Source organism: Prionailurus viverrinus, chromosome C2 (assembly GCF_022837055.1).
Source record: "Prionailurus viverrinus isolate Anna chromosome C2, UM_Priviv_1.0, whole genome shotgun sequence".
Taxonomy (NCBI): domain Eukaryota; kingdom Metazoa; phylum Chordata; class Mammalia; order Carnivora; family Felidae; genus Prionailurus; species Prionailurus viverrinus.
Window position 1 is genome coordinate 79,593,864 of NC_062569.1, and position 23,974 is coordinate 79,617,837.

The 23,974-nt window shown below is 48.1% G+C and overlaps 1 protein-coding gene across 6 annotated transcripts in view; it reads left to right on the forward strand.

Annotated features, from left to right (window-relative positions):
- Nucleotides 1-2,832: 2,832 nt before the first annotated feature.
- The window catches only part of LPP (LIM domain containing preferred translocation partner in lipoma), a 677,058-nt gene continuing 655,916 nt past the window's right edge, over nt 2,833-23,974 (forward strand). For 4 of the 6 annotated variants that reach the window (XM_047874816.1, XM_047874813.1, XM_047874824.1 and 1 more), the window contains exon 1: nt 2,833-2,967. The gene's annotated coding sequence lies outside the window, so the exon portion shown is untranslated. Of the gene's footprint in view, nt 2,968-3,111; nt 3,161-23,974 lie in introns of those variants that run through there. The other 2 variants (XM_047874814.1, XM_047874821.1) reach the window with 2 other exon arrangements.

A 23,974-nucleotide genomic window follows, 5' to 3' on the forward strand; every position in this document is an offset into this window, starting at 1 on the left:
TCAGACAAATTAGACTCAGTCCGGTAGCAGAGAAAGACAAGATGACCAGTGACATAATCTGGAGCCATATGGATTGAGCAGAGTGACAGGAACATTCTTTAGGGGCAATGCATCCACTGGAGGTGGCAGTAGGGGCAGAAAGGCCTCTCAGGGGATATTTGGGGGGAGTCTGAAGAGGTTACGCAAGGGTTGTCAGGTGGATGGAGAAGGAAGGGCACTCCTGTGAGAAAGAAGAACCCATCAAGAGGCAGATAAGCACAGACAGGTAAGAAGTGTTTGGAAAAGCACTACGCCTCACTTGTTTGCAGGGTGGTGGCATGGGCAGGACTGGCAGAAAGGAGGCTGAAAGGCTGTGCAAAGCACAGCAAGGAGTTTGGCCTGATGAGTTTAAATTGGGAAGAGGCAACATCAGGTTAGTGTTTGCCTTCCATCTTCCAAGCCCCTCTTGTCCTTAGCATTTCTCCAGTAGCCTCTTCGTAGCTCTTCCTCTGGGTCAACTGTGGGAGATTATGAGTTCTGCACATCGGAGTGTTCCAGCTGAGACCAGATGGTCACGCAGCAGTGGGTGAGCCAAGTGCTGGACTGCCTGGGCTCAGTGGGGAACCTCAGCTTGCTCATGTACTAGCTCTGTGTTAAGAGGTTAAGAGCACGCTACTTAACCTCCCTGGGCTTTACTTTCCTCGTGGGCAAAAGGGCAAAATAGAGAAAGGAATAATGCCAACCTTAGAAAGGTTTGGCGCGGTTAAATAAAATGCCTCTGAAAAATCCTTAGAATGCTGCCCAGAATATCCTAACCACGAAACCTGGACTGCCATGTGCTACCCAGGGGCCGTTGGGTAAGGAGCTGTAGTGGATGCAAGGGAACAGTGGGACCACAGCCTGCCCTTCCTCAAAGTTTTGTGTGCCATCACTGGAACAGTAAGAATCCTTTTGCAGGGTGTGCGATCCTCAGATCACATGACCTCTGCCCCACCTCAAATCCTGCGCGCTTCTTTTAGTCTCTGGATTGGTAATCCTGTGTTTCTCTGGCATTGAGTCTGCAAATTTACACAATGTTTCCTTCTTTCTTAAGCCCCTGAACACATCAGGTTTTAACTGGGATGGTGAAAGAAGGGAGAATACAAAAGAAACCAGATCAACAAATGAGAAGGAGGCTTTGACTTGGATTTGCATCTGATGACAACACCAAGGTGCCCTTGGCCAAGCATCCAATTTACCACTTTGCCTCTCACACTCCTGGTGAGTGCCTCTTGAGTCAAAATTTATCTTTCCTGATTACCTTTATACAACTCTTGGGCTAACACCATGCCCACCTGAGCAATTCAACACACCCATACAACAGTCAACATAATTAGTAGCATTTCTGGATCCAACACAACAGTCTTATACTGTGTATGATGGAGGAAGTGAATGACTCTAATTATACCTTATTAAATCTCATTAATCCTCATTAGAACCCTATTACTCTTTATAAGTGTGTTACTGGGGAAAAGAAAAAGAAATGCTGGTCAAGTCCCGTTATATTGGATGGGGACCGGGTGGACCCATTCTTACATTGGGTCTTACTAAGACCCAATACACCTTTGAGAAAGCACTTGTATGATGTACTCAGGTGAGAGATTATTATTTCAGATATGAGGAGGCCAGAAATACAAGGAAACAAGGTCCACAGCCTCGGAGTGCCTTCCAGGCAATAGCTGCCGAACATCACAACCTTTTTGATAAAGTAAATGGTGGTTTTTATGGTTGCTCGTATTTACAAATGTCAGAGGGAAAAAAGTCCGACTCAAACCTTCCAAGAACAGGCTTGCCTCTATTCAAACCAGTTCACCCAGTTCACATTTTTTTTTTTTTTTTTTTTTTGAAGCTGTAAGCACATAGCAAGCTTTCTGGGCTTCCGGACAAGACTGGGAAGTAATTGTTAAAACTGCAGGGGTTCGATTCAGCAGGGGACACAGGAAGCTGCCCTGAAGCAACTGATTGTCATCGCTAACTCAGGGCTCACTGTCAATGAGAACCTTCCAGGAACTGACTCTGGGGCCCTGAGAAGTTGGAAAGCTCTTCCCAGGGGGGGTCAGTGTTGCCTACGTATGTACACGTAGCCTGCTTCACTGCTCAGTGGGACAAAGGGAGTCAGGGCCCTATCTGGCGTCGGGAATCTGGCTGGGAGGCAAAGCATCCGGGGCCAATGCCTGGAACTGTGTCCTGTATGACCCTGGGCAAGTCATTTCTCCTCCCAGGGCTTCAGTTTTCTCCTGAGTGAAGTGAGCGGGTTGGGAAGTTGGTCTTTGCCAGCTCTACCATCCAGTAGGTTCTGAGTGTTGCTGGGAATCCAGGGCGAGGCTCAGGAAGACGATCCGAGAAGGGGATTCCTCGGCAGGGTCGCTTCTGCTCAGGCTCAGCGCCTTGTGTTGGCGCTTCCATTGTAGACACGGGTCTCCCCGTGTCTTCAGCAGCCCCTCCACTCAGCCGTTTCCTCCTTCTACGTCTGCTTCCTCTTCCTCCAGTGTAGGCAAAGCCTCCACACCTCCCTCTTTTCCTTCCTCCTTTGCAAGCTCCCCGCATCCCCGCGTCTCCTCCTCTTCCTCCCAGGAAGTAACATGCCCTCCGTGCGCCCACCTTCTGGCCTAGCCGCGGCCCCAGCGGGCGCCCCCTCCCCCGCCTGGCGAGCGCTGCGCGGCGGCCCGCGGGCACACGCTTTCCCATACCTTACATGGACAAATGCGTGCAGGCAAAGTCAGGAATTCAGGCCCCTGACGTCAGCCTCCAGCTCTCAGGGCACCGCACGGGAGCCCGAGGGGAGGGGGTGGGGACGGTGGGGAGGAAGGAGGGGGAAAGGCACCAACCAGCAGCAGCTCCAGCCCTGCCGAAGTTTCACTTTTTGTCTGTGGGTCCGCTCCCGGCCCCCGCGCGAGCTTTCCCGGGATAAGTAGCATTAGCAAGGAGGGGAGAGCCGGGCGCTGCAAGGTAAGGGCTGGCTGCACCGCCCGGGCGCTGGGCGCGGTGCGCGGTGCGCGGTGCGGGGCGCGGGGCCGGGCCTGTCCGGGGCCGGGGACAATGGGAGGGGGAGTGCCCGGGCACCTCCTCCTTCGCCTTTGCCTCCGCCTCCAGCCGCTGCCGCCGCTGCCGCCGCCGCTGCCCCGGCCGCCTCCTCCCCGAGGTATTGTTGCAAATCCTCCTTCCTTCCCCCCACCCTCCGCTCGCGGGCGCCTCGGGAACCCCCGGCCCTCCCCGGGCGCGAGCGCCTCCCGGGAAGCAGGCGCGCGGGGCGCAGGGCGCGGAGCGCGCGCCCAGCCCGGGCCGCAGGGCCCGCGGTGCGGAAGTGCCCGCCGCGGCGCAATCACGGGGTGCACGCATGGGGGAGGGGGACCCCGAGTTTTCGGGAAGCGTCGACCTGGGACTGGGCGGGGTTGGAGCCCTTCCCTGAGCGCCCCCTGCCCGGGCTTTTCTGGGCGTCTAGGGGGCGGGGCCACACCCAGCCGCTTGGAGCTTTCGCGGAATCTCAGTTGTCACGGTGGAAAGGGCCTAGGAACCCAGTCATTCTAGTCCCCCCATTTTACAGTCGGCGCATTTGAGGCCCGGAGACAAGGAGGGCCTCCCTGGAGTCACTCAATAGAGGCCGAGCCATAATCGACATAGATGGTTCCCTACTCCTGGTTCCTTTTCTGCAAGCATTTCTCTAACACTGTGTGCCAAGCGCTGTGTTGGCTGGGTGTGTGGGGTCGGAGAGGCTGATGGGGCCCAGGTACTGCCCTCAGGGAGCGCTCATTCACCGGAGGTGCCCAACCAGACCCAGGATAAAGTGCGGAGTGCCTGGAGAAAGGCATGAATAAAGTTTGATTTCTCTCTTTGGAGGGGCCGCGCTCGGTCAAGGCTTTGAAGCATAGGGTGTTTTCTGAAGCCAGCCAGAGACAGGAAGGCCATTTGCGCGGGATGGGGGTGGGTGGGGAGGGATGAAGACCCAAGAAGACTAAATAAATTGCGAAGAGAGGAGATGAAGCTGTAAATGTGGCTGTGTTGGGGGCGCGGGGTGCATGGAGCGGGGGGCGGGGGGTGGGGGGGGCATGAGAAGAGATAAGCACTGGAGTTGTGCTTGAGAAGTCTACAGAGCAACGCCTTTGGGACTTGTGCTCCAGGAACTGAAAGGTCTCTCTGACTTCCCTTCTCTTCCCTTCCCAGGGATCTGCTGCCTTCCTGCCTCCAACACAAAATGCAAAAATTTAGGGTCCTCTCTGAGCTACTTTCCTAGTACCAGACTCACTTAACTTTGTTTCCAGTACCCTTTTCTAAATTGTTTGCCTCCCGAAGAAACTCATTCTCACTAAGGTGTTAGTGACTTAATTAACGGCTTACCATTCCCAGCAAATTGCATTTTAGGGAAGACTTTAAGTAGAAGGGGGAAAGTAGCTGAATGCCCCCACCCCCACCCCCATTCCTCACCCTCCCACTCTCTTACAGGCAGGAAAACCCAACACAGAGGCCCAGAGGAGGCGGGTGCTAGTTCTGGAGCCTACATTGAATAATGGTGGATGTTGGGGGGGCCAGAACCCCAAACGGGGTTTTCTCCACTCCGCAACCAGCCTTCCTTCTTCCAGGTGCCTGCCAGCACCAGGAGTCAATTACAGGGAAGAGCCTGATCTTGCATTGAATCTTTGGGAGGCAGTCCCCCAGCCACAACACGGGGGCTTTTATAGTCTGGAATGTAGACTGTAGATGAGAGATAAGTAGTTGGGGTTAGCTGTCTGAGTGGTTGAGGGCCTGGGCCCTTTGGGTCAGGCATTCTCCCAGGCAGCAGGTGGGCCTAGAGTTGGCTTTGGGAATAGGCCTAGGGAGCTGAGTTGCTGGGCTGGTTACTATGCTGGGAATGAGGAGGACCCTTTTTAGGGTGACCTATTCTTGTGGAGAAGTCACAGTTCTAGGATGGCAGACAGTTCCAGGTAGTGGTTGGTGGAGGGGAGACTTCATTATGAAGCGAGTTGGGATCTGACTTGAAGTCCTCTTCTGAGGGTTTTGATCAGGCTGGGACATGATTGAGAAGGGAAGGAACTGGCGTGGGGCAGCGTCTTGCCCCCCAGTTCCAGCCAGGGAGGCAATAATTTGGTCTAAGAGTGTTCTCAGTGGGTGTTCGTTCATTTACTGCAAGTGCCTATTACGGGCCATTGGCAAATACGAGAAATTTGTAGCAGGTTTCTGTGTTTTACTGAAACAAATAAATTTTATTTCATCAACTCTAAAACACACTTTACATTTTAATGTCACTGAGGTCGGGTTCTCTTTTAATCACAGATGTGTCATAGCTGAGCAGTTTTTCATTCTAAGTTGACAATGGTACATCTTACAGTTGATGGTTTAGATTTGATACAATTTGCTCATTACACCCTTTATGAATGTACAGGGCTCTGCACTTTATTAAACAGTTTCCCATTAGACATTCCATTTGGATATCAAAAAAAAAATCTTTGGAGAATTGGGCCTGGCGACATCTTTCGTCTGCATGTGAACCTTTGCCCAAGGTCACATGGCTAATTAGAGACATGCTCAAAATTACAGCCCTGAACTTTGACTCTTGGTGTGTTAATATGTGACTTTACTTCGCTGTGACCCTGGTGCCGATTAATGGGGAAGGGGGGAGAGTCAGACTGGATTTGATTTCGGAACTGTGGCTCAGGATGCTGCCATGATGATGGGTCTTTGGCCAAGACGGAAGATGCCTGGTGACAGGGTAAAAGCAAGGGATGGAGCACACAGCTATTTTTACACAGAAAGGAGAAGCGCAGTGCGTGAAGCACAGAATTTCTGGAGCCAGCCTCCACAGTGAACCAGGAACGGGTTGGCGCTGGGAGTACAAAGATGAGGCCACACAGTGCCTGCCGTTGAGGAGCACGTGTGTGTGTGTGTGTGTGTGTGTGTGTGTGTGTGTGTGTGTAGGGGGGGTTGCTGTTACAGGGGGTATGTTCTGGCTACTCTGCACTGAGGAGGTTTGACTTCAGGGAAGCAACCACAGAAGGAGTTGTGTCTGAGGAGAATCTTTAGGGCTAAGCAGGAGTTGTGCCCTGGGGAAGAAGCTCTGGGCCGAGACAGGGCGTGAGGCCTTTTGCAGTCCTAGGGAAGGTTTATGCCTCAGGCTGTGTTTTGAATGACCAGCGTGAAGGGGGGCTGTGGGAAATGGAGATGTGATTTTAAATTTAATTTGCTACATAGATTTAAATTTATCTTGCAGGCTAAAGGGACATTACTTGCTTCTCTGGAAATTGACTTGAGAACGAGCCTGGGCAGGGGTTCCGGAACCCTCCTTGTCACTGGGATTAGGTATCTGGGAGGTAATGCAGGAAGCACGGTGACACATTGAGTAACTGAGAGTGAACCTGAGACTTTGACCCTGGTCAGTAATAGGGAGTCTTAGCTCAGGGTGCGCCTCGGTGGGTGGGTGGGCGTGCACTGGTGGGGACTTTTCCTGGAATGTGGCGTTGGAAGGCTGCGCCTTGCTGGAAGAAACCCAGGCGAAGAAGGAAGGGTGAGGCTGTGCTGCAGGTGGGAAGCAGCTCTCTGGGTGGAAATCCGTGGGCTCGGAGGTGTGTGTGCAGCAGAGGTGAGGCGAGGAAGGAGGGAACGGATGTGTGTTGTGGGAGTCCGGTCCACTCTCCCTGGATGCGTGGTGGGAATGGGCTGGTGCATTCCCGTGCGGGTCACAGAAATGAGAAAGAACACTGATGTGGTGTTCGCCTCTCCTCACTCTCTGGGAATAGGGTGGGTGGCAGGAGAGTTAATGGGATTCGTGCTTGTCAGCAGGGAAAGCGCAGGATTGAGGCTAGAAAACGTGGGTCTGCTTAGCATTCTTAACAATAATAGTAATAATAATATAATAATAATTTTGACGGTTTTCTGAGTGCTTCTCATCTGCTTACGTAATTCTCCTACTGGTTGGTGAAGGGAAGCTTTATGATTATCCGTCTCATTGTGCAGATGAGAAAATGAGTTTTTGGCCAAGTAAGGTCACGCAACTGCTAGTCCATGGCTAAGTGTCCAACCTTCGCCTGAGCTGTAGCTTCTTCATGCTTCTCTCCGGTGTCCACAGAATGAAAATCAATGGTGTTTTCCAGTGTTTTTCCTTGGCATTGAATTCAGTGCACATTCACGGGGCCCGGTGGGATCACAGTTGAAGGGCTATGTGGGTGACCAGGCTTCTCAATGCCACATTGGTGCTGCCGGGCCCCTTCTCTCGTAAGATACTACCGTTCCCTCTACCCTTTGGGTGTCTTCTCTCCCCAAACCTACCTGGCCGGAGACAGTAGAGCCTCTCTAGCAAACCATCCCCCATCATTGTTCCCTCCTCAGCCCTCTGTCGCGATAAGGATTTTCTGTATTCCTGGAGAGAGGCGGTTGGGGAGATGGCAAAGTTGGGAAGCGAGGGAGGGTTTTGATTCCTGTTAGTGCCCTGGATCTGTGGCTCCTTCAACAAGGCTGGGTGTCCCCTGGAGTTGAGTGGAATAGCTCCTGTTGGATCCTGCCCTTCCTTGGGTCATGCAGACCCCTTCCTGAAAGATGGCTTTCTGGCTCAGGACTCTGAGAGATCAACTTCAGTTCTTCCTGTGGCCCACCTGCCTCGGGTTTGTCGTTTGCATTTCGATGACTCACAGATAAAGGTATCTTCAGGTAGAAAAGACAGAACCTAGAAATGGCACTCAACAAAGTCAGCAAGACCTTGGCTGGGCTGCCTGGGTGGCTCAGGCGGTTGGGTGTCCGACTTCAGCTCAGGTCATGATCTCACAGTTTGTGAGTTGAAGCCCCGCCTCGGGCTCTGTGCCGACAGCTCAGAGCCTGGAGCCTGCTTCAGATTCTGTGTCTCCCTCTCTTTCTGCCCCTCCCCTGCTCACACTCTGTCTCTCTCTCAAAAATAAATGAACATTAAAAAAAATTAAAAAAAAAAAAAGACTTTGGCCGTCTTATCTCCAAATCCCTCTGGTCTCTGGTGCTTTGAAGATGTTCAGTCCTGTTTGTTAAATGAATGAACGACATTTACTGACACGATATAGGCACTGGTCACCACCTGGCTTTATATGCTTGCTAGTCTTTGTTTCCCCTCCACTGTAAAAGAAGCTTCACGAGGATCGCAAGGATGCCTGCTTTGTTAACGGCCATATTCCCAGGCCCAGAAGAGTGCCTGGCACATGGCAGATGCTTTGGAAATACTGGTTAGATGAAGAAAGGGATTGACTTGGTTCACTGCAACCACACAAGAGCAGTGATGGGGGAGAGGGACTTTTACTGACCCAGAAGCTTGGGTCCGTGGAGTCCCAGGATCGGATTGAGAACCAGCTATGCTACGGCTGCCACAGTCGCACTGCCAGGGTGAAGACCAGGGTCTGGGAATGGAGAGGGGAGTCTCTCAATGCGCCATCCTGAGGGTGAGTGCAATTGTAGCTGTTCTTTTGCTTTCCCTCCCACAGCCAGGTGGTTGCATTGTTCTGGAACATTCTTCTGTTTTCTCAATCTGTGCCTTTGCCTGACCGTGGTCTCTGCCTGTTGTAAACCCATGACCCTTTAAGCTCAAGGCCAAACCCCGCCTTGTGCCATGATGCCATTCCCTCCCTGACTCTTTGTCCCCTTCTCCCCCACCTATATGTGTGATCACATACACCCCGATCTTTTGTATTCAGTGAAGCTCAGGTGAGTGATTAACATATGCCCCACGGAAATGCTGGATACTGGCTGACAAAGACCACTGAGGCTGTGTCCCTACGGATCTTTATTCCAGTATAGGAGAGAGACTAAAACAGAGCATGGTGAGGCCCTACTAGAAGGATGAACAAAGGGCTGATAGGAGCACTAGGAAGGGAGTGACCCACTACCTGGAAAAATAGGCACATGCTCAGAGAAGAAGACATCGGGTTGGGTTTTGAAGAGTGAGTAGGAGTTCCTATGGTGGACAGGGATGGAAGAGTTTTCTATACAGAGAGACCTCGATGTGCAGTCCTGAGGCTTTAAAAGTGTTTGGTAAATGGAAAGGTGTTTTTGGAGTTCACCGTGAATGATGGGGCTGGCCTGGGAGGGTTAGACGGGAAAGGGCTGGCAGGAGGAACAAGGATGACGGCAGTTGTGGGGAGCGGGAGGGCTTTTGTTACGTCTTGAGCAAAGAAGGCTGTTGGTGGATCTGTATTTCAGAGAGCTCTAGTGGCAGAGTGGCCCAGAGGCAGGGAGCCCCTTTAGGAGGCTGCTGATGTGTTCCAGCGTGGGTGATAGCGGGCCTGTACCAGCCAAGCAGAGAAGAGGAGGAAGAACGGGTTCCAGGAGCTGTTTGCTGTCAGAATCATAACAGGTAGCTTAGTGCCTCCTCTTGTCCTAATTATTTGCCAGCTTATCAGCCTTGGCTTTCATGTGAGCCAGGCTTGGAGGCAGTAGAAGCTGAGAGCTGGCAACCAGTTCCTGCCTTAGAAGTGTGGGCTGGGCCTCGGTGGCCAGAGCAACCCGATCCCTCGTTGCCCAGGTGAGGAAACCGAGGCCCTGGGAAAGGGACACAGGGCTCGGTCACATCCTTGTCAGGTGAGCCTGAGTCGGACATCAGCCCATACTCCCAGGCCAGACCTCTTTCAAAGGTGGTTTTGATTCTTTTTCTGCTGAGCCTGGCCTGACACATGCCTTCTCTGCTCCCCACTGTCCCCCCCCCCCACAACTCTGCTTTAGAAAATTCCAGAGGGGGTACAGCTTGGAGATCACTGTTACTAGGCTTGAACCTTATGCTTTACACTGTGAAACAAACTGATCACGATGGCTGTTTGAGTGTGTGTGTGTTGGGGATTGATTTCTTTTACTGCCATGTATGCCCTTCCCTTTTTTGCAAGAACCAAGGTTCTGACTCCATGGTAACTTCAAGTTTCCTTGCTTGTGACAACCCCCAGCCCCAACCCCACCCATCCCCTTTCATTTTTACGTATTTTTGCTTGCATAAAGGTTTTCACGCTGCCGGTATGAGATCCATTACAGGGTGGATCCTCCTACCCATCGCAGCCCATCTCAGAGAACCCGTGGTCTTTCTAGCACTTTTTATGTGGAGGATGCATTTTACTATCATTTTTATTACTTAGCTCCCGATTGCAATCTGAAAGATGGGTCAGCAGGATTAGTCTTGTCTTGCAGAGTGTGGGCAAGAATTCAGGCGTGGAGAGGCTTCCCATGGGGTGCTCGGCTTTACGTGGCGGAATAAGAATCCCACCTCCCAAGCTCCTGTCCTGCTCCTTAACTGTTGGGAAGCGTGAGAAATTGACAGGAACGTCCTTAGCAGGCCTTATGCATAGGCAGGAAACTATCAGTATTACTTCACCGTGTGCTAATTAATTAGCATTCGCTGCCTGTGTCTGACTTTGGAAGTCAACTGACAATCAGGTTGGAGACCCCAAACTCTGAGGGTCTGGGCTTTGCCATGCTATCATTTTCACAGTACCATCACCAAAAGATTTTGGTGTATGGAAAGCATATACCTCTGTTTGAGCCACCCACTAGCCCTGTGATCTTTTTTTTTTTTTTTTACAGTTTTATTTATTTATTTATTTATTTATTTATTTATTTATTTGAGACACAGAGGGAGAGAGTGGGGCAGGGACAGAGAGAGAGGGAGAAGGAATCCCAAGCAGGCTCCGTGCCGTGAGTGCAGAGCTTGATGCGGGACTCCAGCTCATGAACGAGGAGATTGTGCCCTGAGTCCAAACCAAGAGTTGGGTGCTCAACCCGCTGAGCCACCCAGGCGCCCCTAGCCCTGTGATCTTAAGTAAGTTCTGGAACATCTCTGAGCCTCAGTTACCTTCAAACAGAGATCTTACATCACAGTGCATTTGTGAGAACCGGAGGAGCTCCCTTCCCAGTGCTTACTGTATTGCAGTGTGGCCGTATAGCGTGCCGTGTGGCAATTTCTGGTGCCCAGCATGGTGTGTAGCAGACGGTGGTGGTACTTTACCCTACTGGCAGTGGAGATCATGGGATTTAGACCTAGACAGTGCCAAGTTCTAATCGTAGCTCTACCGCTTAATGGAGACTGCTCCCTGGGGTGGTCACAGGCGTGAGTTGGCAGGTCCCTCATTTTTTGACTTCTTAGTGACGAGGGCGTCGCTGTTGAGAACAGCGCGCCCTGCAGAGTGAACCGTGTGCCACAGACATCCATGACACTTCCGTGCTGTCAGAATGGCTTTTGACCAGTGAATGGCCGTGCGGTGTCCCTTCTTCCATTGCAACCATCCCACTCTTCACGGGATTTGTGCCTTTCAGCCCTGTGGGGTTTGCTTCTATTGCAGTAATTGCTTGGGTCACAGCCTCACATCAAAGCCCCCTGTGGTTACAATGGAAAACTGGTATGGAGGGGCGGGGCCATTCCTCCCTCTGAAGCTTGTGTGGGAACCTTTCACGGGGCAGGTCAGCAAGAGGATCAGGACAGGGTGGGGTTATTTCACTGACCTTCAAGAATTGTGTGTTGGCCTTGTTCCACCGCCCAGCATGGGCCCTTTTCCTGCCATCGCCACTGTGAGCATTCCTCAGTCGCTCAGGCCATTCTGCAGCAGATCAGCTGCCCCGTTGAAAGACTCGGGGAGGTGGAGGTGACCCCCTTAGGAGAAGATAGCTGTGGACATATGGTGAATGTTTTGGCATCTTTAGAAGACCACTTTGTGGATATGAAGGGATCCCCGTCCTTAACGCTAGCCTCAGTTTTCTGGTGGAGAAATGTAGCCGTAGCAACAGTATTTAGCTAACAGGCAGAGGGACCGTCCTCCTTGGGCTGTCCTGGCTTCTGTCTGGGTCCTAGCATAGAATTGACAGTGACCCCTTTTCACTCCCAAAGGTGTTCTGATTGGGAGGATAGATTGTCTGGTTGCCGCACCTGTAGATGAGTGTGGAGGGAGCTAGGGCAAGGAGTGAGCGTGAGACTAGGTCTATCGTGTTGCCTTAGCAAACACCCACTGTTTTTGCTACAGGAGACGCTACGTGCTCGAGCAGTGTTACTTCCACGAACTACTTCTGTAAGGTGAAGTTTGGGGATGCCTGAAGGAGACGTCACGATTGCAGGCGCACAGGGTTTATCAGGGTTGATACAAACACGTTAATGCTTGTCAGAGGGTAGGAAGGGGCCGCCACAAGAGCAATTACTGTAGAGGACTGATGTGCACGCGCACTGGCACGTGTGGGACTTTGGTGGAAGGGCTGGGTCTTAGGTTAGACGTTGAAGGACGTGAAAGCTTCGTCCAAGATGCAACAGGGCAGCTAAAATGGCTCTGGCTAGTAAATCTGAAGCAACAAGATGGATCCTCTGTCCCCGTGTATACTCTAGCTGGGTTTTTGAATCATTTATTTTCCATTCATTGGCCCATCTTGATAATGATCTCTGACTGTCACCGTGGAAGCCCCAGTGCGGTACTAAATTCTGTGCCAAGAAGTCACTAGAGTAACCCGTGCGTATTCTTCCGAATGAATTTCCACAGAAGATGGTTCTTGTGAAGTTCCTGGGAAGCAAATCAAAACTTAGTTGGCGCCTGGAGCTTCTGCCTTGTTTGGTATGAGAACAAGTCATTTGCAAGAGCTGCAGCAGGGAGTTGCCACCAACAGGGCAGGGTGTGTGTGCCCTGACTCGTGGGAAAGTCAAACTGCAGTGACCTGGAGGGTGAGTGGCACCTTTTCTTAGAATGAGGTGAAAGGCAGGTCAGGTCAGCTTTTCAGATGTCTGGTCATTTCCAGTCTGGAAACTTCTTGGCCACAGACTAGCAGCTTCACTTGGAGACTATTAGGGTTCCACTGATGATAGTGGAACAGAACCCTAAAGATACATTTATTTGCCCGTCGATCTGATGCACTGGTGTCCTTGCTCACTCATCATGCCAGAATGATGAGTGTGAATGAATGAGTGACATTCTCGTCTGGGTTTTGGGGATGCAAACTGTGTACAAGAAAGTACCTGGTGGCTCTGATTGGGTGGTGACTAACTCGAGGGACCTGGGGGAAACTTCACAGATGAAGAGACCATCATTTAAATAGGCTTTGAAGGATGAGTGGGAATTTGGTAGGCAGGAGGAACACAGGGTAGTTAAGCAGGGGAAATAACACGGCAGAGACACAGACGTGAGAAAGTGTACCACACCTTGGAGAAGTGGAGTCATGGGGGATAGACTGCATAGTACAGAGGCCATGGAAATGAGGGTGAAAAGTTAGGGTGGGGCTGAGATTGAGAAAGGGCTTGATTGCTGAGGAGTTGAGTCTGCACTATGGAAGGAGCATCAAGTAGGGTGAACTGTGCTTCAGGAAAAAAGTGGTAGGCTGGATGGGGAGGGAGGGTACTCGAGATGGCAACATGGGCTGCAATAGCCCAGGCAGAAGACAAAGGGAAGCTGAATTAGGGCTGATGCCATGGACGTGGTGGATGTTTCACAGGTAAAATAGAGGTCACCCCATCTTCTTGTTTAAATAAAAGGAAACTCAGACCCTGAGCAGATGATACATGCAAAGTCCCCAGCCCTGGTTGCAGCATAACCTCCAGGTCGTCCCATCCAATGCCCAGTGTCTGTAGAAGGGTGACAGAGTGCATGGCTGTTGAGATAGCTCTTTGTCAAGGGGAAGATCTCTATCCCTTTTTATCTTTTAAGAATTCCATGAAATCTCTTGATTCTGAATGGAATTGGTTCTTCCTAGGGTTATTAAATCTCTAATCACTGGAGATGTTCAAGCAGTGGCTGATTGGAATGTTAGTGAAAACGCGGGTATCGATGGAAGACTTGATATAGAAATGTCTTTGAGGCCTGCCCAATCTGACTTTTTCCCTTCCTTCCTTCCTTCCTTCGAAAAGATATTTGTAACAATCTTACCTGGAGGTCCTCTGTCCATTTGGCTTCTCAGGATCCTCTTAGCTAAACTGGATAAATGGCAGAAGAAGTTAAAAATGGATGATCAAGCACTAAGAGTGGTGGGCTATTTTTCACACAGAGTGTCGAGGGAGTGACCATTTTGGTGCCAATAAGTTAACACACACTCACCTGAGCTCTTTGTGGCCTAGACTGGCCTGCATGATCCTGATCAAAATGGAAGATGGTTGTGCTTTTCTACTAGTCGTCATTTTTATAGTGCTTTGCAGTTAATCGTGTGTTTTCCTATGAATTACAGATAAATCCCCTCAACAGTGCTGTGAGTAGTTATTACTGTCCAGGTTTTACTGACCAGGAACGTGAGGTGAGAGATTACATGACCTTCCTAGGGCCCATGCTAGTCGGATGGTGAGCCAAGACTTCGACTTGAGTTTTCTGTTAGCACAATTTTGGATTCCTCCTGTTCCCAGCCCGTGCCGATCCCTGGGACAGCTGTAGCTTTGTTTATATTCGTATCCATTGTGGATCCTGATGTGTGGCAAGAATTTAATAAGTGTTTGTCAAATGACCATATGAACAAATTAATTGTATAAACAAATAAATGAGAACTTGAGTTGTAAGAATATGTTTACTAGTGAAAAAAACCAAATTCATCTCATGTAAACCATTAATCTGTTATCAAAAGACAAAAAAAAAACTCTTTTAGAATGTATTTACTCAACTACATTAAACACACACACACACACACACACACACACACACACACCAAAAAACCTCCCACCAAAACTTTTTGTACCTCAAAACCACTCTCTTATTTCTTATGAGACCATAACCCTCATCTTAACCCCGCTCCCAAAGTGAGTGTCCACTTTTTTCTATGTGTACAAAATTTCCACTTAATATTATTACGGAAGTCTTACTTTTTTTTTGGCCTGGAATTTATATATATCTTTTACATAACTAAAACTTTGTTGAAATCAACAAATCCTGCTTTAAACATTACCTATGTGGACAGTAGGATAGTTTTCAATTTGAAAAAAAGTTAAATGCAATTCAATATGTTAACAAATGCAGTGTAAACATTAGTGGGCAAATACCTCTTACTTCCTTCTTTACATTTTTTTTTAAAGTTTATTTTTGAGAGAGAGAGAGAGACAGTGTGAGTGGCGGAGGGGCAGAGAGGGAGGGAGACATGGAATCCGAAGCAGGCTCCAGGCTCCGAGCTGTCAGCACAGAGCCGGATGTGGGGTTTGAACCCACAAACTGAGAGGTTATGACCTGAGCAGAAGTTGGATGCTTAACCGCCTGAGCCACCCAGGCACCCTGCTTTTACTTCTTTCTACTGTATTATTTAATAAAGACAACTATTTTCTGTGGCACTTCCACTTATCCCTTACAGTGGTTGCTATTCTGTCCCTTGCATTATGTGTTTATGTGAATTTATTTCTTATCTCCTCCTGGATGCAGTAGAAAAGGCAAGGATGGTTGGAGACAGGTTCAAATCACGGTGCTGCCATTCGTTAGAGATTGTGACCTTGTATTGGTTCGTTAGCCTCTTCTTTGAAAGGGGATAATAGTGCCTTCCACGTAATGTGGCTGTGAAAGGAATTCTGTGGTCAGTGGATTAAAGCACCAACGCCTGCCATGTGCTGCTGGAGAATGTTCTCTCTGTCCTCTTTCTCCCTGACAACCCACCAGATGATAAGACAACCGTGATCTTTTCCCTGCATTTCCCTGTAGAGCATGACCCATAGCAGGTAGACCCTAAGCAAATGTTTATGGGCTGGCTGAACAAGTTTGGGTTCTTTCGAAGGAGAATTACCGGCACAAAATACTGAATATCTCTAATACTTTTCATACCAGTTGCCATTCAGCCTCCAGCAGAGTCATTAGCAGTGTGTGAGTCTGCTTGTTTTTCTAGATCTTCACTTGGATTTAATTTTATAACATGTATTTGTCTTTGCTAAATTAATATGTAAGAAATGGTGTTTCATTATTGTGTTAGTTTGCATTCCTTTAATTACTGAAGAGATTTCTCACGTGGTAGTTTAGAGTATGTGTTTTCCCCTTGTGTGCATTGTCAAATAGCAGTATTTAAGTGGGTTGGAGAAGCGTGGTATGAAGGGCTAAAAATGTTTAAATTTTTTTTTTATTAAATAAGCTCCATGCTCAACGTGGGGCTTGAACTCACGATCCTGAAGTCAAGAGTTGCATGTTCACTGCCTGAGCCAGCCAGGCACCCCACCTCAATGTTTAATGTTTTGAGTTGCCTACTCTTTATTTATGTATTTATGCCTACTCTTTATTTATTTATGTATTCCTTCCTTCCTTCCTTCCTTCCTTCCTTCCTCCCTCCCTCCCTTCCTTTCCTCCCTCCCTCCCTTCCTTCCTTCCTTCCTTCCTTCCTCCCTCCCTCCCTCCCTTTCCTTCCTCCCTCCCTCCCTCCCTTCCTTCCTTCCTTCCTCCCTCCCTCCCTCCCTCCCTTCCTCCCTTCCTTCCTTTCCTTCCTCCCTCCCTCCCTCCCTTCCTTCCTCCCTCCCTCCCTCCCTTCTTTCCTTCCTCCCTCCCTCCCTCCCTTCCTCCCTTCCTTCCTTTCCTTCCTCCCTTCCTTCCTTCCTTCCTTCCTTCCTTCCTTCCTTCCTTCCGTGCTTATTTAGCACCTACCCCATGCCAGGCTCTGTTCAGGGACTACACATACTACTAAAAAATGAGTAAATGAGTGAAGTCAGTAGTCTCCAACCCAGCCTCCTCGTTTAACATGAGTGGTTGCCGAGGCCTCAGGAGAGTGAGGTTAATTGCCCAGCGCCATTGGTGCATTCAGTAGTGGACCCAACCATTTATTTTAGCTATGATTTCTTATGCTTTATATCAGTAGCCCTTTAAGCCGTGGAAACAACCTGGAAATTTCAGAATTGTGACAACTAAGCAACATCTCCAAACTCTACGCTGAGAATGCAGAGATCTGATTTTTGGTTTAGCAAATATAATCACTTGACTCTTCAATTTATATACGGAAACTCGGTCCTAGACTTCTCTGCCTCTTACGTTTATGTTAATTCTTCTAAATTCTTGGCTTTTTTTTTTTTTTGAGTCTGTTTGTTTATTTTGAGAGGGGGAGAGAGAGAGAGGGAGAGAGGTGGAGAGAGGATGCCAAGCAGGCTCTGCACTGTCAGCGCAGAGCCCAAGTGGGGCTGGATCTCATGTACCATGAGCTCATGACCTGAGCTGAAATCAAGAGCCCGATGCTCAACCACCGGAGCCACCTAGGCGTCCTACATTAACGTTCATTCTTTTTTTTTTTTTTTTCAACGTTTATTTATTTTTTGGGACAGAGAGAGACAGAGCATGAACGGGGGAGGGGCAGAGAGAGAGGGAGACACAGAATCAGAAACAGGCTCCAGGCTCTGAGCCACCAGCCCAGAGCCCGACGCGGGGCTCGAACTCACGGGCCGCGAGATCGTGACCTGGCTGAAGTCGGATGCTTAACCGACTGAGCCACCCAGGCACCCCTAACGTTCATCCTTAAATGAATAAACTTAATCATAAAAAAATTTTTTTTAACATGTGTTCATTTTTGAGAGACAAAGTGTGAGTGAGGGAGGGGCAGAGAGCTGGAGAGAGAGAGATAGGGGGACACAGACTCCGAAGCAAGCTCCGGGCTCTGAGCTGTCAGCACAGAGTCTGATGCAGGGCTCAAACCCACAAACCGTGAGAGATCATGACCTGAGCTGAAGTCAGATGCTTAGCTGATTGAGCCACCCAGGCACCCTGAATTAACTTAATTATTAAAGCAGGACTAGAAAACAAAACAACCCCAATCCATGTAGTTTGGACCAGATGTAAACCTTTTTGGACATGTTTTTGGTAAATGGAAACAACAGATGACATTTCTCTATCAAATAAAATAGTCAATTTAGATTTAATAAGGCAGTTATCTTCAGGTAATAAAAATTCAACTAACTTGCCATAACTATCTTGTTTAAAGTCAATTAAGAGCCTCATAGTCTTTACTTGCTGGGTAAAATTTAATAGAACTTCAGTTAAGCATTTATTGCTTATTTGATTCAAAATGAAGTTAATCACCACAGTTGGTAGCAACCACTGAGTATTTAATTAACATTCAGCAAACTATCTTATTAAGCCTAAATTAGATACAGACAGGTCTTGTTTATCCCCATCAGTCTGCAAACATCATTTCCCCACCTCCCACCCTAAAGGGCCTTTGGTTTTCCCTTGGCTTTCCTTTTCTGATTTGTCATCTTCCTTTTTCTTCTGGTAGATACCCGACTTGGGCAAAGGAGGAGGGAAAGAAGTAGGAATCCATCATGTCAGGAGAACTCTGGCTTAGGGCACAGCTGAGCGCCTTCTGTTCCATTCTGTTCTGTTCCATTCTTCAAGAATCACTGAGCACCTTCTTTGTGCAAGACCTTCTTTTAAAGCACCTTTGCGTAAGACATTCTTTTACACACTTTGGACAATCTAGAGGAAGTTATGTGGACATAGTTGGCTCTATTTTCTCCTCTTAGAAATGAGATGGTTGGGTTTAACAGATTCATCGAACACATATTTATTGGCCTACAGTTCATAAAGCACTTTGCTGTGTGTCATAATGATTTGCAAAAGGTCCTTGCTTTGAAAGAAGACACACGGTCTCTTAGGACAGGTGTGGTGGAATAAATATTGGGCAAGATGATGGTGCCCCTCAGAATGCTGCGATTCTGCGAGGTTCTGTTTCCCAAAGCGTTAAGACTGGTCTATGAGAAAAAGGTTCCATAGCCAAGTAAGTCTGGTAAAGTCCAAGGTAAACAAAATTAAATGGATATCTTTACCATGGGACTCTCTGAACCTTTAGTAACCTAATGCACACTGTGACCTCCCAAGAGGTTTGTTTCTCAAAGTTATTTGATCAGAGAGTCCCTGTATCACCACCCTCCTCCTGTTTTCCTTTTTTTTTTTTTTTTGAATTTTTAAAAATTATCCCCGTAGGGCATTTCTTAGGCTTAGTGTTCCAGTGTGCTTTGGGGAATGCTGCTGTGAGCCATGGGATCCCGTCCATAGCATCTGAACCTCGAGGGGCACTCAGGCACGCACCGTAGTCACTGACACAGGGTTGGAAGATCTGTGCATGAAAGGTGTCTGACACGGGGTGATTTCAGACATAGGGATTTGTGGCTAGGGTTGAGGGTGTGAAATCAGAGCAGAAGGGCTGGGCTTGTGAAGGAGGGGCGTTGTGTAAGCAGAGGGGCCTGGAGGATGGTCAGTAGTCATCGGGAACAGAACAACTGTGAAATTCGGACATGATTGGTTTGGTTGAGACACCCTAACCCACGGAGACAGCTCAGAGCAATTTTCGTTCTAGCCTCTATCTGGAGAGGTAAGAGGCAGCGGCATTTTTGGTGCAGAACTCTCCTTGAGGCCTTGTTCCAACTGAGTGTCTGCCCATCTGCAGAAGCCATCACTTCTGTAAAGCATTCTGACTCTGTCTGGGGCAGAGCCCCTGTCTGAATCACAGTCTGTCTTAGGAGCGAGTCAGGGCTCTTTCATGGGTGGCTTCATTCTAGCAGGTCTGATTTCCAATTGCCCCGTCAGATACCCCTTCCTCCGCCTTCCCTTTCTCTCCAGCTTCCCTCGTTCTGATGAATCACCTGTCTTCATTTTTCATTCTTACCCTTTTGTGTCATCATTTTCATCTAAGGCAGCCTGCTTTTTTATATTCTTCCTGAAAAGTCATCTGTTTCATTTAAAATGATGCTACCAGTTTTCTCATCTCCGGTAGCAACCAGCAGATGGGACGCGTCAGATAAAGTGGAGGACGATCTACCGGACTGGTCCACCGCATCATGGAGGTTTGGCCTTAGGCTGTGCTCTTTCAATACCCACCTTGTTATCCGTCTCTATATGGAGAGGAGCACAGGGCAAGGAATGGGGAGATCCGGGCTCTTAGGACAGATCCTTGTTTCTGATTCCACTTTGAGTACAAGTTTTCCCTGTCTGAGCCTCAGTTTATCTGTCAATGAAATGTTAGACTTCGGGCCCTTTCAACAGAAAAATGTTGAGTGTTAACAGTGGTTGAGTCAACACAAGGTGAAGTCAACCTGGATTATTTGGTCAGACATATCTTTGTGCCTGGCAACACAAGGAAATGCGTAATGAGCATAGCTTCATGGCCATACCTGGTAGACATTCACTGAGCATTGCTTCTTCTATACCCTGTCTCCTTCTAGACTCATTTTCTTTATATTGTCCGTTGCTTTTTTACTCATTTCTCTTTTCTCTTCTGCCACTCAGCCTTATCTCTTCTTTGCCTACACTCCCTCTGCTGTGTTTTCCTCCCGTTCCCTAGTTGGATGGCTCCCTCTCTCCCCATCTCTTCAGTATTCCTTTTCCCCTTCTGGCTCTGTCCATGGAGGTGTCCACTCCAGAACTTTCTAAAGACAGATGGTGACATTGGCAGGACAGATTGGGGAATGGTGGTCCTGGCCAGCTGCAAATCTTTCCAGGAGATTGTTTGGTCTTTAGAATCATTTCTTTGTTTAATACATATTATACTTCAATGAATGAGATTCAGTCTTGCCCTCAAGGAGCCCACTGTGGAGGTGAGAAGCTGTCTGACTTTTCTTTGACACTTGTGGGAAACCAAAGCCAGTGAGGTACATTATAAATCGAGAAGGAGGTTTTTTTTTTTTTGGGGTGTGTGGGGGGCGGGGGGGGTTTGTTGTTGTTCTTGTTGTTGTTGTTTCTAGAAGGAGGTAATGAACTCCTGGGTTTTCAGCATGGATTCTTGAGAACCTAGGAAAACTACTTACCTGGAAAGCTTAAGCTTATTCTGACTATCTTAAAAAAGGCAGCTTGCATGTTTGGTTTAGCCATCTACCTGGACAGACACTCCAGGGATGAAAAGGTAGCCTGGCAAGTGGTTGCAGATCATCTAGAATGATGTGTCAAGAGAGCACAGGACATAACACAAACTCAGAGTAGTCATTCACATGTAGAGAGGCCATTGGTAATGGCGGTGAGGTTTGGTCCCACTACAGGAAAGACTTTCAAAAGGTAGGAATTTACCTTGAGAGTTCTTTCGCTTCCTCTTTGTATTAAACATGACACTCACCTTTTAGTCTTTGTGATTAGTCTTTGGATTTTCCCAGTTATATATGCCTACTTGAAAAATCCAGGAGCATTTGGAAAGCTTTGATCTGGGTAGTGTTTGAGAGCATGGGCTCTGGAGCTAGACTGTATCCTGGCTCTACATTTAGAGCCAGGCTCTGTCATTTATACCCTGACTTGTTACTTAATCTCTTTAGCCCTCTGTTGCCACATCCATAAAATGGGAATGACAGAATTATCTATCTCCTTGTGAGGATTGAATGAGTTGGTATATATCAAGCCCTTAAAATAGAGCTTGACACATACTAAGCACCCATTAAATATTAGCTACTGTTTTTATGTGTTATTTTTTATAGTCAGAAAGTTGTGATTTGGAAAATATATTAAAGATGAGTGGATTTTTGGGTCACCTTTTATTTTAAGATTTTATTTTTAAGTAATCTGTACACCCAATGTGGGGCTTGAACTTACAACCCTGACATCAAGAGTTACATGCTCTTCCAGCTGAGCCAGCCAGGTGCCCCCGGGTCATTTTTTTAAATACACTTTTAATTTTGGAATAGTTTCTTAAGTATACGGAAAAGTTGTGAAGATTGTACAGAGAATTTTCATATACCCCTTGCCCAGTTTCTCTCATTTTTGGCATATCGTATCACCATGGGACATTTGTTAAAACTAAGAAACTGACGTTGGTACGTTGCTAATTAACTCAACTCCAGACTCTGGTTGTATGTTACCAGTTTTCCCATTAACGTCCTCTATCTTCTTCAGGATGCAGTTCAGGATAGCACATTGCATTTGGTTGTCATATCTCCCTAGCCCAGAGTGGCTTTAAAGCTTATATCTTTTTTTTTAAGTTTATTTATTTATTCTGCGTGAGAGAGCGAGAGAGAGAGAGAGAGAGAGAGAGAGCAAACAAGCAGGGGAGGGGCAGAGAGAGAGGGGGAGAGACAATCCCAAGTAGGCTCTGTGCTGTTAGCACAGAGACTGATGGAGGGCTCGATCCCATGAACTGTGAGATCACGACCTGAGTGGGCAAAGCGGGAAACGTAGAGAAGGTCAAAAGAGGATCATGGAAATGCCCTGATCCTGTCCTTATCGTTCAATGGAGGAATGAGCAACAGTCAAGGACTTCTTATCTGTAAAGTGGGTGCAGTGGTCAGTGATAACCTCACGGATACTTAATGCTCACAAAGTACAGTTTTTACCTGGTGAAAACTAAGCGAGCCAAGGTGCTTACTTATAGTGTAACCTGAAACACAGTAGGTTCTCAATAAATGCTTGAGAAAAGAAGCCTTGAAAAGGAGGAAACTTGCTCCTTAGAACGAACTTCAAGAAGATGGGGACGAATCGTGGCAAAACAAAGAACAGTCATTCATAAGGAAATCCGTGATACTCAGGAATGGAACCAGTGTTTGAGTTTCTGATAAGCAGGATATACTGTCTGTTTTTATTCTTGGAGGCTTTTATCATACAATACTACATTATGTTGCAGTCTGACTTTCACACAAATTGGATCCCAAAACTTACAGGAATTAAAAATACAAACTCGTGGGCAGTATGTGTTTTATAAATTACAGAAAACAGTAGTGTAAAGACATGCATAGTGAGTACAGTTAAGTCTGCAGCAGGCACCGATACCCAGGAGGAAGACGTGGCTGAGGCTGCCGAGAAGGCACGGGAGCCGGGAAGCCGGATGAGGAGAGCAGGTGCACGGTGCGGTGTTCAGCGCCAGGAGAGATGGAGGGAGGCCATCTTCTGCGGGGAGGCTGGATGAGGAAGCCGGGGCAGTGGAGGCAGTTTAAGAATCCTGGAGAGGTAAAACCCTCTGTATATCCCTAAGACATTTCTTTTCTTTTCTTTCTTTTTTTTTTTTTTTTTAATTTTAAGGACCTTATTTTTGAATATTGGTTTTGGGTTCGCAGCAAAATTGAGAGGGAGGTACAGAGATTCCTCATATCCCTCCTTCCCCATACACACGCATAGTCCCCCCAACCCGCGTTATCAGCAGCCCCCACTAGCGTGGTCCCGGTGTGGCAGTTGAGGAACCTGCATTGACACACGGTTATCACCCAAGGTCCGTACTTTACATTACGGTTCACTCTTGATGTAGTACATTCTGTGGGTTTTGGATGGATGTATGATGACATGTGTCCACCCTTGTATCATACAGAGTATTTTGCTGCCCTAAACATCCTCTGTCATCTGCCTGTTCTTCCCTACCTCCCACCCCAGCACCTAGAAACGGCTGATCTTTGTACCGTCTCCATGTATCCACGTATGGTCTTGTTGAATGGGGCCAACTGACTTTAGGAACCTAACCTCCTTTGCTTTTTCTCATTCTGGCCTTTGTCACAGCGTTTCCTCAGCCTAGATTGCTGTTCCTTGCCCTCGTCACCTGTTGGAACTGATCTTCAAGGTCTGGCACCTCCGCCATGAAGCAGGCCTTGCTTTCCACCCTTTGCCCCTAAACAGGAAACAATCACTTCCTCTCGACAATTCATTCCTGTCTGGAATCTGGCAGACATATAGCAAACACTTGTTGAATGGACGGACGGATGCACAGATGGACGGATGGGCGGGTTTGCCATCACTCACAGTATGCTCAAACTTAGTTCCTTTAGAATAGGATTATAACTTGCTCATCTCTACACCCTCTAGGACCAGCACTGAGAAGGTGCCTCTCCGTCCATCCATCCATCCATCCCTCCCACAGTAGACTTTCAGGCTCTATTTCAGGGTTGTAGCAATGAACAGTTCATTTGTTGATAGTCTGCACAGAGAAAATGGTGTTCTTTGGGGTATGTTTTCATTCTTATAAGGTCTGTGTGTAATTTTTCTTTTTCTTTTGACGTGTACGGACTAAGGAAGAAATGGCTTGTTTGATCTGCACGTGTCATCGGTGTTCAAAGCAAATGCTCTCTCATTCCTTCAGCCGGCTTTGTACGAAAGAGAGCTCACTGGGTTTAGAAAGGCACTGTCTCTCAGAGTACGTGGCAGGTTCTTACTGACTTGCCTTAGGGATAAATGCCCTTTCC